We start from the raw sequence: 15,860 nt of genomic DNA on the forward strand, positions 1-15,860 counted from the left end.
TCCCTGTCTGCAAAATTCCATAACTTTTCCTACATCCTGCTCATTGCTAGCCATAAACCTACCCTGATTCAAATCAAACAGATAGCCTGTTTTTATGAGACCATTTTATCCAACTCCCCTACTGGTAGTCCTTGACTTACAACCGTTCATTTAGGAACTGTTCAAAGTTACAACAGCACTGAAAAAGGCGACATCTGACCGTTTTTCGCCCTTATGACCATTGCAGCATCCCCACATTCACACGATCAAAATTCGGATGTTTGGCAACTGACTCGTATTTATGACAGTTGCAGTGTCCCGGGGTCATGTGATCCCCTTTTGCGACCTTCTGACGAGCAAAGTCAACAGGGAAGGCAGATTCACTTAATGACCTAATGTTACTAACTTAACAGCTGCAGCGATGAACTTAACAATATTGGCAAGAAGCGTGGTAAAGCGGGATAAAACTCACTTAACAATTGACTCGCTTAGCAACAGACATTTGGGACTCAATTGCGGTCATAATTCAAAGACTACTAATAGTTGGAAATATTGGTTAAGACCTGTTCGATCTCATCTCAGAGGACAGAAGCAGGGGTGAAATTCAGCAGGTTCTGACCAGTTCTAGAGAACTGGTAGCAGACATTTTGAGTAGTTTAGAGATCTGGCAAATACCTCCTCTTACTGGCCCCGCCCCCATCTATTCTCTCTCTCCCAAGTCCCAGCTGATCAGGAGGGAATGGGGATTTTGCAGTATCCTTCCCCTGGAGTGGGGAGGGAATGGGGATTTTGCAGTATCCTTCCCCTGGAGTAGGGAGGGGATGGGAATATTGCAGTATCCTTCCCCTGGAGTGGGGAGGGAATGGGGATTTTGCAGTATCCTTCCCCTGGAGTGGGGAGAGAATGTGGATATTGCAGTATCCTTCCCCTGGAGTGGAGAGGGAATTGGGATTTTGCAGTATCCCTCCCCTGGAGTGGGGAGGGGATGGAGATTTTGAGTTTTCTCCCCCCTGGAGTAGGGTAGGAATGGAGATTTTGCAGTATCCTTCCCCTGGAGTGGGGAGGGAATGGGGATATTGCAGTATCCTTCCCCTGGAGTGGAGAGGGAATTGGGATTTTGCAGTATCCCTCCCCTGGAGTGGGGAGGGGATGGAGATTTTGAGTTTTCTCCCCCCTGGAGTAGGGTAGGAATGGAGATTTTGCAGTATCCTTCCCCTGGAGTGGGGAGAGAATGTGGATATTGCAGTATCCTTCCCCTGGAGTGGAGAGGGAATTGGGATTTTGCAGTATCCCTCCCCTGGAGTGGGGAGGGGATGGAGATTTTGAGTTTTCTCCCCCCTGGAGTAGGGTAGGAATGGAGATTTTGCAGTATCCTTCCCCTGGAGTGGGGAGGGAATGGGGATATTGCAGTATCCTTCCCCTGGAGTGGAGAGGGAATTGGGATTTTGCAGTATCCCTCCCCTGGAGTGGGGAGGGGATGGAGATTTTGAGTTTTCTCCCCCCTGGAGTAGGGTAGGAATGGAGATTTTGCAGTATCCTTCCCCTGGAGTGGGGAGGGAATGGGGATTTTGCAGTATCCTTCCCCTGGAGTGGGGAGGGTTGCAGTATCCTTCCCCTGGAGTGGGGAGGGAATGGAGATTTTACAGTATCCTTCCCCTGCCACGCCCACCAAGCCACGCCCACCAAGCCACGCCCACAGAACTGGTAGTTAAAAAAAATGAATTTCACCACTGGGCAGAAGGCTGAAAAATTGATTTAAGTTACAGGAAGGAAGATTTGGATTGATTGCTTAGAAAGTGTGTGTGTGTGTGTGTGTGTGTGTGTGTGTGAATTGTGCTTCAATCAGTGAATCTTACTGTCCCCCCCCCCTCCAACACACACACACTAACCTTGACAATTTGATGGCATTGTCTTCCAAAATCTGTTGATTTTTCAGCTGCGGAAATCTACCCAGATTGTGAATTCTGCCTCCTATGAAAAGAATGTTTGCACAGATTAGGAGAAGAGGAGGTGATGTGGCATCCGAGTTAGAAGGTGGGAAGGTCTCTTTGTCAAGGAAAAACAGAAATGATGATCCATTTTTTGGAAAACCTTTCGAATCAGGTTCCAGATGGCTGCTGTCCCGATATATCAATCCAACGGTTTCATAAATTCCTAGTGAAGGAGGAAACCAAAACGTTTTACGTGGCATCTCTTCATGTTGGTTCCTGTTTTTCTTTTAGGGGAAAGTAAAGGAGGGGCGAAGAGTATTTGAGCAGAAATCTTTGGGTGAAAAAGAAGCAAGCAGGGTGAAGATTAAGAAGACATTCGTTGTAAAGCCCTTCCTCTGTATTGTCCTCGACTTACAACAGTTTATTTAGTGACCGTTCATAGTTACAACAGCACTGAAAAAAGTGGCTTTTGATCAGTTCCCCAACTTAAGGCCAATTGCAGCATCTCCATGATCAGGTGATCAAAATTCAGATGCTTGGAAACTGAGTTGTGTTTATGACAGTTGCAATGTCCTGGGTTCATGTGATCACTTTTTGCGACCTTTAACCCTTTTGACAAGCAAAGCCAGATTCCCTTAACAGCCGTGGCAAGACAGGTGGTAAAATAGGACAAAGCTCACTTAACACGTCTTGCTTAGCTACAGATGTTTTGGGCTCAATTATGGTCATAAATCAAGGACTCCCTGTAGCCTCCTGAATCCAATTAGACTGCTAAATAGTATATCTGAATATTGATTCTATTAAACAGAACTGAATACCCAGCAGTCTGTTTGTATAAACCTGTGTTTTTCAATCTGGCTGGAGAATTCTGGGAATTGAAGTCCAGCCCTCTTAAAATTGTGAAGGTTGAGAAACATGAGTGTCATTGACATTTGTGTGTGTGTGTGTGTGTATGTGTTTGTGTGGGAAAAAAAGGGAGAATGAATATGGGAAAAATATGTAGAACCCCGAATGTTATAATTTGATTTTTAGGATGGCCATTCTTTTCTTTATATATTTCTTCTGTTTTAATTTTTAATACGGTAAATATGTAATGTTTGAAACATTGCATTATTCATTTATTTTTATTTATTTACTTTGCCATTCATGCACAAGATAACAGGAGTAAGAATAAACATGAATAAGAACACAGGAAATGGGTACAAATAAATGAAGACAGTAGGATCGGGATGTTAGTCACCCTGGTGCACTTATACTACAAAATCGTTACAAAAATACTACAAAAAAAGCTTTTAAAACTATTCAGTTTTTTTAAAGTAAAAAATAACCACCACCACCCACTAAAGATTAAGAAAGGGAAGAGTAAAGAGGACAGAATAGAGAAAAGAATGAGAAGTAGAGTTGTAGAGTCAAATAAAAATTATATAACATGAATAATACTTTTATACTGTTGGAAGAAATGTCCTTCTGGGTTCAGCTCCAAGTGGGGAAAAAGACACTGGAGACATGGAGGCTGCTTGGAAAGATGGTTTTAATGGTGGACAGCACCACATGGCTTGAGCCCTGAACAGAAAAGGTGATCACATGCTTCAATGTTGGTGGAGAAGAAGAGAAGGAAGGGCTGAGATGCTGAGTCCCTGGTTTTATGCCCTCTCTGGCCTTTGATCTTGAACTTGTATTCTGATTGGTTATCAGACTCCCATGGAGCCATGCAGGGGCAACTCTGTAGGCTGCGTTTTGAATCCAGCTTTGGTTGAGTTCTCAGATGCCATGTGGCCAGTTGGGTAAAAGGGCCAATATTATCATGCCTTAATCCCATCACTCTGGAGCTGAAGGGGAGAACTCTTTATTATGTAAAGTGGACTAGCTCAGGCTTTAATGGCCCATTGACAAAGGGGGATGGGCAGGAAGCTGCAGGCAGCTATTCTGTCTTTTAAACATGTTTCTTTCTTTTCACATCCAGAGAAATATTCTGCCCTTTCAATATTTCCGAGGATATTTCATTTTTCTGGGAGAGGGCTGGGTGATAACTTCCTACAATACACAAAAAGTAAGGACTCCCAACCGCTTTTACAGTAAAATTTAAGTTCATCTCTTAGTCTAAAATTACAACTTAACCTTTTTTTTAATAATCTCTGATTATTGCTAGTCATTAAATCTGTATGTCATCACTTCATTTTTCCCCCTCTCTTTCCCAGAAATATCCCATAAGGCCTTTCCAGTGGATAATAAATCTAGTCAATGTCTTTTCTTTAATCAAAGCTGTCCGTTCTGCTATCTCAGCCGACTCCATCAGTTTTACTATCTCTCTTCCATGACAACTCTCAGTGATAAATACCCTTGTGCAATTGTTTCTTCTCTCTCTCTCTCTCTCTCTCTCTCTCTCTCTCTCTCTCTCTCTCTCTCTCTCTCTCTCTCTCTCTCTCTCTCTCTCTCTCTCTCTCTCTCTCTCTCTCTCTCTCTCTCTCTCTCTCTCTCTCCTCTCTCTCTCTCATCTTTTAGCGTTCACTTAGCCTTGCCTGGATGAACCCAGTGATAAACGGATAGTTGTTCTTTGCCTTCAAACCCAGGTGTGGTTGTGATGATTCCATGCAGATAAAACTCAGGTGGAACTCGCATTGACCGCACCCTGTTGAAACTGGAAGCGTTTCGCTAAAGCGTATTGTTGTATATTTGGAAAAAGCACCTTGGAAAAGACTCTAAAGCCTGGTGGAGACTCTAAAAAGAGTGCAGAGAAGAGCAACAAAGAGAATTTAGGGGACTGGAGACTAAAACATATGAGGAACGGTTGCAGGAACTGGGTATGTCTAGTTTAATAGAAAGAAGGACCAGGGGAGACATGATAGCAGTCTTCCAATATCTCAGAGGGAGTCAAACTATTCTCCCAAGGCACCTGAGGGTAGAACAAGAAGCAATGGGTGGAACCTAATCAAGGAGAGAAGCAACTTAGAATTAAGGAGAAATTTCCTGACCGTTAGAACAATTAACCAGTGGAACAGAAGTTGCCTCCAGAAGTTGTAAACGCCCCAACACTGGAAGTCTTTAAGAAGATGTTGGATAGCCATTTGTCTGAAACGGTATAGGGTTTCCTGCCTAGGCAGGGGGTTGGACTAGAAGACCTCCAAGGTCCCTTCCAACTCTGCTATTGCATTGTATTATTTTGTACCCTCCATCATTTAGCCAAGACTAGGCATTGGCTAATACAGGTAGTCCTCGACTTAGTGACTGTTTGATGTTGCAACGGCACTGAAAAAAACGTGACTTATGACCGTTTGTCACACTGTGAATCACGCAGTGATTCACTTAATAAATAATATTTATTTATTACAATATTTATTTATTGTTGTAATAGAATCCCTTACGCCACCAGGTTCAAAATTTTGGCCTTAGACAACTACACCGCGTACGGACTGACGTAAGCTTAGGACACAAAATTGTTTGCTACAACGTCCTTACCTGTCAACGACTGTTTCAGTTTCAACCGCAATAATACCTGGGCAAACAATCGATACAAACTCAAGGTAAACTGCTCCAAACTCGATTGTAGAAAATACGACTTCAGCAACAGAGGGGTCAACCGCCTGGATGCTCTACCTGACTCCATTGTTACATCCTTAAACCCCCCCACCCATAGCTTCAAACTTAAACTGTCTACCGTGGACCTCACCCCATTCCTAAGAGGTCCGTAAAGGAGGGGGGTTGATTGATTGATTGATTGATTGATTGATTACATTTATATGCCGCCCTTTTCCCCGAAGGGGACTCAGGGCGGCTCACAATTCAAATCAGGGAAGGGGGTACAGACAGGGAATAAAAAGACGAACATAACAATACACAATTTAAAAGCACACAACAGTCATACCATTCGAGAAGGGGGGCAAAAGCTCTTTAGCCCCAGGCCTGTCGGAACAGCCAAGTTTTAAGGGCTTTGCGGAAGGCCTGGAGGGTGGTGAGGGTTCGAATCTCCACGGGGAGTTCGTTCCAGAGGGTCGGAGCAGCCACAGAGAAGGCTCTCCTCCGGGTAGTCGCCAGTCGGCATTGGCCGGCGGATGGAATTCGGAGGAGGCCTAATCTGTGGGATCTAATCGGTCTAGTGGAGGTAATTGGCAGCAGGCGGTCTCTCAAGTACCCAGGTCCAATACCATGAAGGGCTTTATAAGTGATGTTCATAACAGTGGTGGGATTCAGCCAGTTCACACCGTGACCCGTCAAAAGCGCGGACGGCAAAAGCGCGATCGACAAAATTGCGCCTTTGACGTCATCACAGCGCGACGAAAAAGATTGAAAAATTCAAATAAAAATTAATAAAAATTAAATTAAAGCAAGCCGATTCACATAAAGGTAAGGGTTAGGTTTAGGGTTAGGGTTAGGGTTAGGTTAAGGGTTAGGGTTAGCTTTAGAGCGTTAGCGTTAGCGTTAGCGTTAGGGTTAGGTTAAGGGTTAGCGTTAGGTTTTTCGTTACTTTAACGGTTAGGTTTAGGGTTAGGTTTAGGGTTAGGTTAAGAGTTCGGTTTAGGGTTAGGTTTAGGGTTAGGTTTGGGGGGCTTAGGGTAAGGTTTTCGCTTTATTTTTACATTTTTCGAACTTTTTCGTCGCGCTGTGATGACGTCACAGCGCGCTTTTGTCGAGCGCGATTTTGTCCTACGCGCTTTTGTGGTGGAACCAGTTCACACTACTTCCGGAGAACCGGTTGGTAACTTTTTGAGCAGTTGGTGAACTGGCTGTTGCTGTTGGAAGAAATCATTAGGCAGAGAACCGGTTGTTAAATTATTTGAATCCCACCACTGGTGCATAAGCTCACCAGCATGCCTTCCGTCCCTGTCCTGCTGTTCTCTTCTATGTGTACATATGTTTATATGTTATAGTCATACTTGTTTTCTCCTGCATGCTTGACAAAGCAAAATAAATAAAATGAAAATAAATAAAATAAACGTGGCAAGGAAAGTTGCAAAAGGGGACAAAACTCACTTAACCCATTTTTCACTTAGCAACATAAAGTTTAGGCTCCATCGTGGTAGTCCTTGATTGATTCCTTTGCTCAGCAAGGGTTTTGGTCCGGTTGGCTTAAAAACAGGTAAGGAATGAGGAGGGGGGGTGGACCCACCGAAACACCATTCTGGTACGGTGACCGCTGCTCCCAGCTGCCGAGAGCCGAGGTGGCGCAGTGGTTAAATGCAGCACTGCAGGCTACTTCAGCTGACTGCAGTTCAGCAGTTCGGCTGTTCAAATCTCACCGGCTCAAGGTTGACTCAGCCTTCCATCCTTCCGAGGTGGGTGAAATGAGGACCCGGATTATTGTTGGGGGCAATATGCTGACTCTGTAAACCGCTTAGAGAGGGCTGAAAGCCCTATGAAGCGGTATATGTCTAACTGCTATTGCTATTGCTACTGCCACCGGTACGCTTGTACCGGGCTGTACCATCCGGAAACCACCACTGAGTTCAGCCTGAACTGAAAAAATGTTTGCTTGGATGGAGTAAAGAGAAGAAAAAGGGGGGGGGGAAACCCAATACATTTGGCTTAGTAGCATTCTTATCTTTCAAGCATGCAATCTGCATCAAAAAATAAATAAAATATGTTTCCAAAAAAAAAGTCAGAGAAAGTCTAAACTACAATTATCATTGTTGAGGAATTGGCTGAGTGGTTTCTCTCAAAACTTTTCAGGAGAAAGAGAAACCAGTATTTCTCAGGAACACAATTGATTCCCAGAAGGTTCAGCGCACAACAATGGAAAGTGTGTTCTTTGCCGTTCTTTAGAAAAAACAGTGGCTCCCCCCACAAAATGAAGAATGTTCTAACCTGAGAATAAGAAGTCAATTTGTACCGAAAACAGTTCTGACTGAAATTTGGAAATGATTTATTTAGATTTTCCTTCCCCACTCCCTCCTTTTTCCTTACCTCCATTCTCCCCTTCTTTCCTGCCTCTTTCTCTTTCTGAATTCATTCATTCTTTTTTCTTTCATTCCCCTCCCTCCCTCTCTCCTTCCCTCCCTTCTTCCGTGACTCTTTTTTTCCTTCTTTCCTTCCTTCTTTCCCTTCCTCCCTCCCTCCTGAGCTACCTACCTACTTTCGTGCCTCTTTCCTCTCCTTCTTTACTTCCCTTCCTTCTTTCCTCCCTCCCTCCCTCCTTCCTGCCTCTTCCTTTTTTTCTTTCCTTCCTTCCTTCTTTCCTGCCTCTTCCTCTTTCTTCCTTTTCCTTCTTTTCTTTCTTTCTACTTACCTTATTTCCTACCTCTTCCTTCCTTCCCTTTCTTTCCCTCTCTTTCTTCCACCCTCCTTTCTTTCTCTCCCTCCCTCCCTCTTATCTTAATTTTTAGTTTCTGTTTAGCTTTTTATCTTTCTGGTATACAATTTTAGTAAAGTTCTCATTAAAAAGGAGAAACCGTGTTTTCCTCAAAGAGAAAACTTCTCTCTCACACACACCCACACACTCTGCTCTGATCAGAATTTCACCCAAAAACTTTGGAATACTTTTAATAAGTTTATAACATGGAGTGGAAGAACAGCAGGGGAGAGAAAACGAAAGGGAAATATCCTACCTACAGTTGTGTCTAATTAGTGACTTTTATTCAGCGATAACCACAGAATAGGAAAATAAGGGACAAGATATAAGGCTAAGGATCTGGGTGATTTGCAAATGTCGTGTCTCCGTGCTTTATCTCTGCCACAGATAATTCATCATTGGTGATGAATTGAACATCATTTCTCTAACTGTTTTTTATTGCAATTTATTGCCCTGGGTGTCAGCACGTACCTTCTCCAGAATTAGCCTTATCTCTGGGGATGGGCTCCAAGTTTCCTGCAGCCAGTTGGGTTTTACAGATGGGAAGCTGAACTGGGTGATAAGGAAACACCGAAGGATTAAAATCAAGCCTCTTCCAGGTGGATGTAATAATTAACCTGTGTCAGCTTGAATTTCTGAAGAGAAGAGCATCCTTTGAATTGGGGAAGGCGATCAAACTGGTCAGTCCTAGAGGAGATCAACCCTGACTGATCTTTAGAAGGCCAGATCCTGAAGAGGAAACTCAAATGTTTTGGCCACCTAATGAGAAGGAAGGACTCCCTGGAGAAGGAGCCTCATGCTGGGAAAGATGGAGGGCAAAAGAAGAAGGGGACGGCAGAGAAGGAGGTGGCTGGATGGAGCGTCACCGAAGCAGTCGGTGTGAGCTTCAATGGACTCCAGAGGATGGTGGAGGACAGGAAGGCCTGGAGGAACGTGGTCCATGAGGTTGAGATGGGTCGGACACGACTTCGCAACTAACAACAACATCACCCTCTCTTGCTCAGATTCCTGCACGGAGAATTTGTCCTGGGCATGAAAATTCACACAATTGCTTGAGGAAGGTTGCAGGGAATTCTGCATGGCTGCAGAATTTTCCCCCATACAGGAAGTCCTTACAAAAATTCATTTGGCAATTAAAATTCATTTAGCAGCTAAAATTTATTTAGTACTGCTTTGTAAAGCCTTGGTAAGGCCACACCTGGGAGACTGCATCCAGTTTTGGTCACCCCATTAAAAAAAAGATAGAAACTTTTGAAAAAGTGCAGAGAAGAGCAACTAAGATGATTAAAGGCCTGGAGACAAAAACATACGAGGAACGGTTGCAAGATTCGGGTTTGGCTAGTCTAGAGTAGAGGTCTTCAAACTTGGCAAGTTCAAGACTTGTGGACTTCTTTTTTTTATTAAAAGTTTTTTTTAAAGTTTTACAAATATATACCTCCCCCCCAAAAAAAAACCAGCTCCCCCCCCCAACCTACCCCCCCAACCTCCCAGAGCAAATATAGGGTATAAACATTAACAACCATATTCTAAAATAAACTAACAGACTTTAGCATCATCCCTCACTTGTACTTTAATTCCCCTTTTGTAAAGCTAACTTTAAACAAGTTATATCATTCCTTGCTCATTCACTCATAAACTATCTGGAGTTTCTTAGTCCCATATTTATTCTGAATATAATCAATCCATCTTCTCCATTCCAGCTTGTATTTCTCATCTGAATGGTCCTTAAGATATGCTGATATTTTAGCCCTCTCTGCTAAGTTTGTTACTTTTAATGTCCATTCTTGAATAGTAGGCAATTCGTCAACTCAGCATGACTTTTCCTGCAGAACCCCTTTATCTTATCTCTGCCACTTTGTTATTTCATTCTAGGCTTCTCGGATGTTAGCATCTCACCAATTGGTGTCCTTGTCTGTATTTAAATAGTAAAGGGATTTTAGCAAGTCATCCTGTATTGGCTTTACGGCTTTGTGCTTAATTTACAATCAAGGAAAACAGCACCAAGAGACTTAACACCTTCCCGTTACATTTTACTCTTTATATGAAAGAGTAACTTCTTATTTATTTGTTTCCTCAAATCCTGATGGGGCTCAAGGTTGACTTTAGTCCTTCATCCTTCCGAGGTCGGCAAAATGAGGACACAGATTGTTGTGGGGGGGGCAAGAGGCTGACTCTGTAAACCGCTTATATATCTATCGGTATATAACTCTTAAGTACTATTGCTGTTGTGAAATACATGCCAGTTAACAAGCTACCTGAATTTTGATCACCTGTGTGTTACAGTGGTTGTTAGTGTATAAACTAGTCATAAGTCACAATTTTTTTCATTGCTGTTGTAACGTTGATTGGTTGCTAAGCAAACGGTTGAAAGTCAAGGATTGCTTGTATAATATTCTGATTTTACCTTCTTTGGATCTTGTTCTTAATTCTGTTTAAATTATTTTGTGATTTCAGTGGTTTAATTGTAAATTTTAAGCGTTTCATTGTACAGCTCCCAAAGTCAGCTGGTGTGACATGGACAGCTTTATTAAATAGCAATAGCAATAGCAGTTAGACTTATATACCGCTTCATAGGGCTTTCAGTCCTCTCTAAGCGGTTTACAGAGTCAGCATATCGCCCCCAACAACAATCCGGGTCCTCATTTTACCCACCTCGGAAGGATGGAAGGCTGAGTCAACCTTGAGCCGGTGAGACTTGAACCGCCGAACTGCAGATAGCAGTCAGCTGAAGTGGCCTGCAGTACTGCACTCTACCCACTGCACCACCTCGGCTTAAATAAACAAGCTTTATTTTTTAAAAAGTTTCTTTAGTGCCTATTTCTCCCAATAGGCATTTTTGTTTGGCTGGGTGCTCAATAAATCAGCGGACTCAAATCCTGCCGACTCGTTCCTGTCTGACAATCTGGTTGATTTGTTAGTCCCATGAGGTTCTATTCTATTCCTTTAAAAAACATTTTAAAGAAAGAAAACGTGGGAATGAACCAAAGTCAAGATGTGAGGTCATTGATGCTCTCTGAGCTTGGTTGTTTTTTGGCTGACGTTTCATGACCCAACTAGGTAACATCATCAGTGATATAAGGGAGAGGGGTTTGCAGAATGAAGGAGGAGGAGGAGGAAGGATTATGGGGTCCCTGATGCTCTCTGAACTTGGTTGTTTTCTTGCAGGCATTTCATGACCCAACTAGGTAACATTATCAGTGCTAGAAAGGGAGTGGAGTTTGCTCTATGTTTATATACAAGTGGCTTGTTGTGTCAGTGTTGGTGAGAGTATTCTTGGTGTTGATTAGGCTGCTGTTTACTCTTTGTTTGTCTGCTTTGTTAGTTTCTTTATTGGGGTATTGTTTGCTGTTTGATTGTTGGTCTAGTATTGATCTTAGTGTTAATCTCTTCTTATCTGGGTATTGATTGCTGGTAAGGAGGTGACTGGTATATAAACTGAGCAAATCACACTCCCTTCTACCACTGATGATGTTACATAGTTGGGTAATGAAACAGCTGCAAGAAAAAAACCAAGCTCAAAGAGTAAAGCCTTAGTAAGGCCACACCTAGAATACTGCATCCAGTTTTGGTCACCACACTATAAAAAAGAGGTGGAGACTCTAGAAAAAATGCAGAGAAGAGCAACAAAGATGATTAGGGGACTGGAGGCTAAAACATATCATGAATGGTTGCAGGAATGGGGCATGGCTAGTCTAGGGAAGAGAAGGACCAGGGGAAACAGGGTAGCAGTCTTCCAATATTTGAAGGGCTGCCACAGAGGGGAAGCGGTCCAGCTATTTTCCAAAGCACCTGAAGGCCAGACAAGGAATAATGGATGGAAAATGAACAAGGAGAGATTCATCCTGAAAATAAGTAGAAATTTCTTGACAGTGAGAACAATCAACCCGTGGAACAGAAGTTGCCTTTGGAAGTTGTGGGAGCTTCATCACTGGAGGCTTTCAAGAAGAGATTGGACTGTCATTTGTCAGAAATGGTGTAGGGTCTCCTGCTTGGGCAGGAGGGTCGGGCTAGATGACCTACAAGGTCCCTTCCAACTCTGTTAATCCGTAAGTACCAAGGGCCCCACGGAGAAATCTTAGTTGTGGATTTCCAAGGATGTCTGCAAGAGAAAAGTCAAAACCTACAACATGACAAGGATGGGCTTACAACCTTGAAAATGTTGACTTGTATCCCCTCCGGTGACACTCTGGTGCGTTGCAGCTTCACAACTCCATTTACACTTTCTACTCCATAAATGCCTAATGTCCAAATTTAGTCTTCCTTTCTGAGGTTTGGAAGCAGAATCTGATTTTTCCTGAAGCAACAAAGAATCGAAGGGTCAGATCTTGAGATCTGATTTCCTGCGTCCTTCAAAGGAGAATGTTGTTTTTTTTAATGTCGGTGCTGAGAATTGCCTTTCAAGGACTGTGTGTGTGTGTGTCACCTCGGGGTAGACTTTCCTCAGATCGGCAAAGGTCATCCTGGTTTTCAACAAGCTCATTTCTTGACTGACAGGCGTTTCCTTTCATAAACCAACTGCCATTCCAGTTTTATTTTTCCCATTGAATCTGTCAAAGCTGACAATTCTGATAATTGAATGAAGTCACGTAAAAGAAACCGGTGCCAAGAACTAGACAGACCAACTGGCTGTTCGGTGTATCTTTATGGCATGTCCTGCTCGGGAGTGACAGAATTATCCTGACCTTGATAGTTGATCTATTTTTCCTGGGGAAAATATAACATTTCACCGGGCAATCCCTGTTGTAACGGAAAAGAGAAGAGAAGAGGAGAGGAGAGGAACAAAATAGAGAAATGGGATAGAATAGAATAGAACAGAACAGAATAGAGAAATGTGAAAGAAGAATAGAAGAGAAGAGAAGAGAAGAATAGAACAGAACAAAATAGAACAGAATAGAACAGATTAGAATGGAAAATGTGATAGAAGAAAAGAAGAGGAGAGGAGGGGAGGGGAGGGGAGGAGAACAGAACAGAACAGAACAGAGAAAAGGGATAGAATAGAATAGAACAGAATAGAGAAATGTGAAAGAAGAATAGAAGAGAAGAGAAGAATAGAATAGAACAGAACAAAATAGAACAGAATAGAACAGATTAGAATGGAAAATGTGATAGAAGAAAAGAAGAGGAGAGGAGGGGAGGGGAGGGGAGGAGAACAGAACAGAACAGAACAGAGAAAAGGGATAGAATAGAATAGAACAGAATAGAGAAATGTGAAAGAAGAATAGAAGAGAAGAATAGAATAGAATAGAACAGAACAAAATAGAACAGAATAGAACAGATTAGAATGGAAAATGTGATAGAAGAAAAGAAGAGGAGAGGAGGGGAGGGGAGGAGAACAGAACAGAACAGAACAGAACAGAATAGAGAAAAGGATAGTAGAATAGAACAGAATAGAGAAATGTGATAGAAGAAGAGAAGAGAAGAATAGAACAGAACAGAATAGAGAAATGTGAAAGAAGAATAGAAGAGAAGAGAAGAATAGAATAGAATAGAACAGAACAAAATAGAACAGAATAGAACATATTAGAATGGAAAATGTGATAGAAGAAAAGAAGAGAGGAGGGGAGGGGAGTGGAGGAGAACAGAACAGAACAGAACAGAGAAAAGGGATAGAATAGAATAGAACAGAATAGAGAAATGTGATAGAAGAAGAGAAGAGAAGAAGAGAATAGTAGAATAGAACAGAATAGAGAAATGGGATAGAAGAATAGAAGAGAATAGAAGAGAAGAATAGAATAGAGAAATGGGATAGAATAGAACAGAATAGAACAGAGAAATGGGATATAATAGAATAGAACAGAATAGAAGTACAGCAGATTAGAATAGAGAAATGTGATAGAAGAATAGAATAGAGAAATGGGATATAATAGAACAGAATAGAATACAACAGATTAGAATAGAGAAATGTGATAGAAGAATAGAAGACTAGAATAGAATAAAATAGAGAAATGGGATAGAAGAATAGAATAGAATAGAATAGAATGGAATAGAATAACAGAGTTGGAAGGGACCTTGGAGGTCTTCTAGTCCAACCCCCTGCCTAGGCAGGAAACCCTACACCATTTCAGACAAACCATTATGCAATATCTTCTTAAAAGACTTCCAGTGTTGGGGCATTCACAACTTCTGGAGGCAACTTCTGTTCCACTGATGAATTGTTCTAACTGTCAGGAAATTTCTCCTTAATTCCATGTTAGTTTCTATTAGTTTCCAGAGATATAGACAATTTTCTTAGCCATAGATTTCTTCTATTGCTAGGTTCTGTTTTCTTATATTTTAAAAAACAATTTGAGTGACAGGATGTACCAATGACGTCATGTGAACGGCGGGACTGAAATGTTTAATTTTCAAGGTTTTTTTTTTTTAAAAAAATAGGCAACACGGTTGCACTAAACCAGCCTCTGTTACACCTGTTAATACAGGTAGTCCTTGTCCTTATGACCACAATTGAGGCCAAAATTTATGTGGCTAAGTGAGACCGTTTTGGCCCATTCTATGACCCTTTCTTGCCACAGTTGCTAAGGGAATCCCTGCAGTTGTTAAATTAGAGTCACACGGTTGTTAAGTGAACTTGGCTTCCCCATTGCCTTTGCTGGTCACAAGGTCACAAAGGGTGATCACATGACCCCAGGACACTATAGAAATAGCTGTTAGACTTATATACCGCTTCATAGGGCGTTCAGCCCTCTCTAAGCGGTTTACAGAGTCAGCATATCGCCCCCACAGTCTGGGTCCTCATTTCACCCACCTCGGAAGGATGGAAGGCTGAGTCAACCTTGAGCCGGTGAGATTTGAACCGCTGAACTGCAGAGAGCAGTCAGCTGAAGTGGCCTGCAGTACTGCACTTTACCCACTGCGCCACCTGGGCCCTGGACACAGCAACGGTCATAAATATGAACCAGTTGCTAAAGGTCTGGATTTTGATCGTGTAGCCAAGAGGATGCTATAATGGTGTTGAGTGTGAAAAACAGTCGTAAGTCACTTTTTCCAGTGCCGTTGTAACTTCAAACCGTCACTAAACGAACTGCTGTAAGTCGAGGACTACCTCTATGATGCCAAAACAGAGAAAAATTGAGACCAGTGCTTCAGGTTTAGGGACTTATGAATGCCTGACCGAATCTTCAATCATATTTCCAGCATTCATTTCTCCCCTTAAAAACCCCCGATGGAGGGAATCCTTTGGCGTTAACCACTCTGTACTTCTGTTCTGACCGAGGCTTCCCAAAAGCACGAAGCCGACTCCTCGTCCCGATAAAACCTCTTTTATTTAGGTTAAAGGGAATTCCTCTCCAGCAAAGTCCCGGCCAACCCTCTTTCATGAGATTTCACAACTACAGACCTTTATCAGACTTGGAGAGTTGCCAGGCCGATATCTTCCAAACGCCAAGCTGTAGCAGCAATTACTTGGCAAGAAGTCAGGAAGAGATCTTCACCCTCATGAATGGAACTAATTGTCTCCTGCAAACTCCACTCCCCTTTCGCTCCTCTTTTATTCCCTATGGGAGGGGCCATTCACCGTCCACCTGTGGCTTTACTCCCTAGTCAGCCATTGTTCCTTAACTCTTCCCTTCTCCTGGAAGCTCTGCGCAGGCGCATATCGAGAATAGGCTCCAGCTGTTCTTTTGACTCACTGATGTCTGACTCTGAAGGCAGCTGATAACTGGCATACG

The sequence above is a fragment of the Thamnophis sirtalis genome, unplaced genomic scaffold (genome assembly GCF_051295495.1).
Source record: "Thamnophis sirtalis isolate CommonGarterSnake01/CBP01778 unplaced genomic scaffold, rThaSir2_p1.2 scaffold_6, whole genome shotgun sequence".
NCBI lineage: Eukaryota > Metazoa > Chordata > Lepidosauria > Squamata > Natricidae > Thamnophis > Thamnophis sirtalis.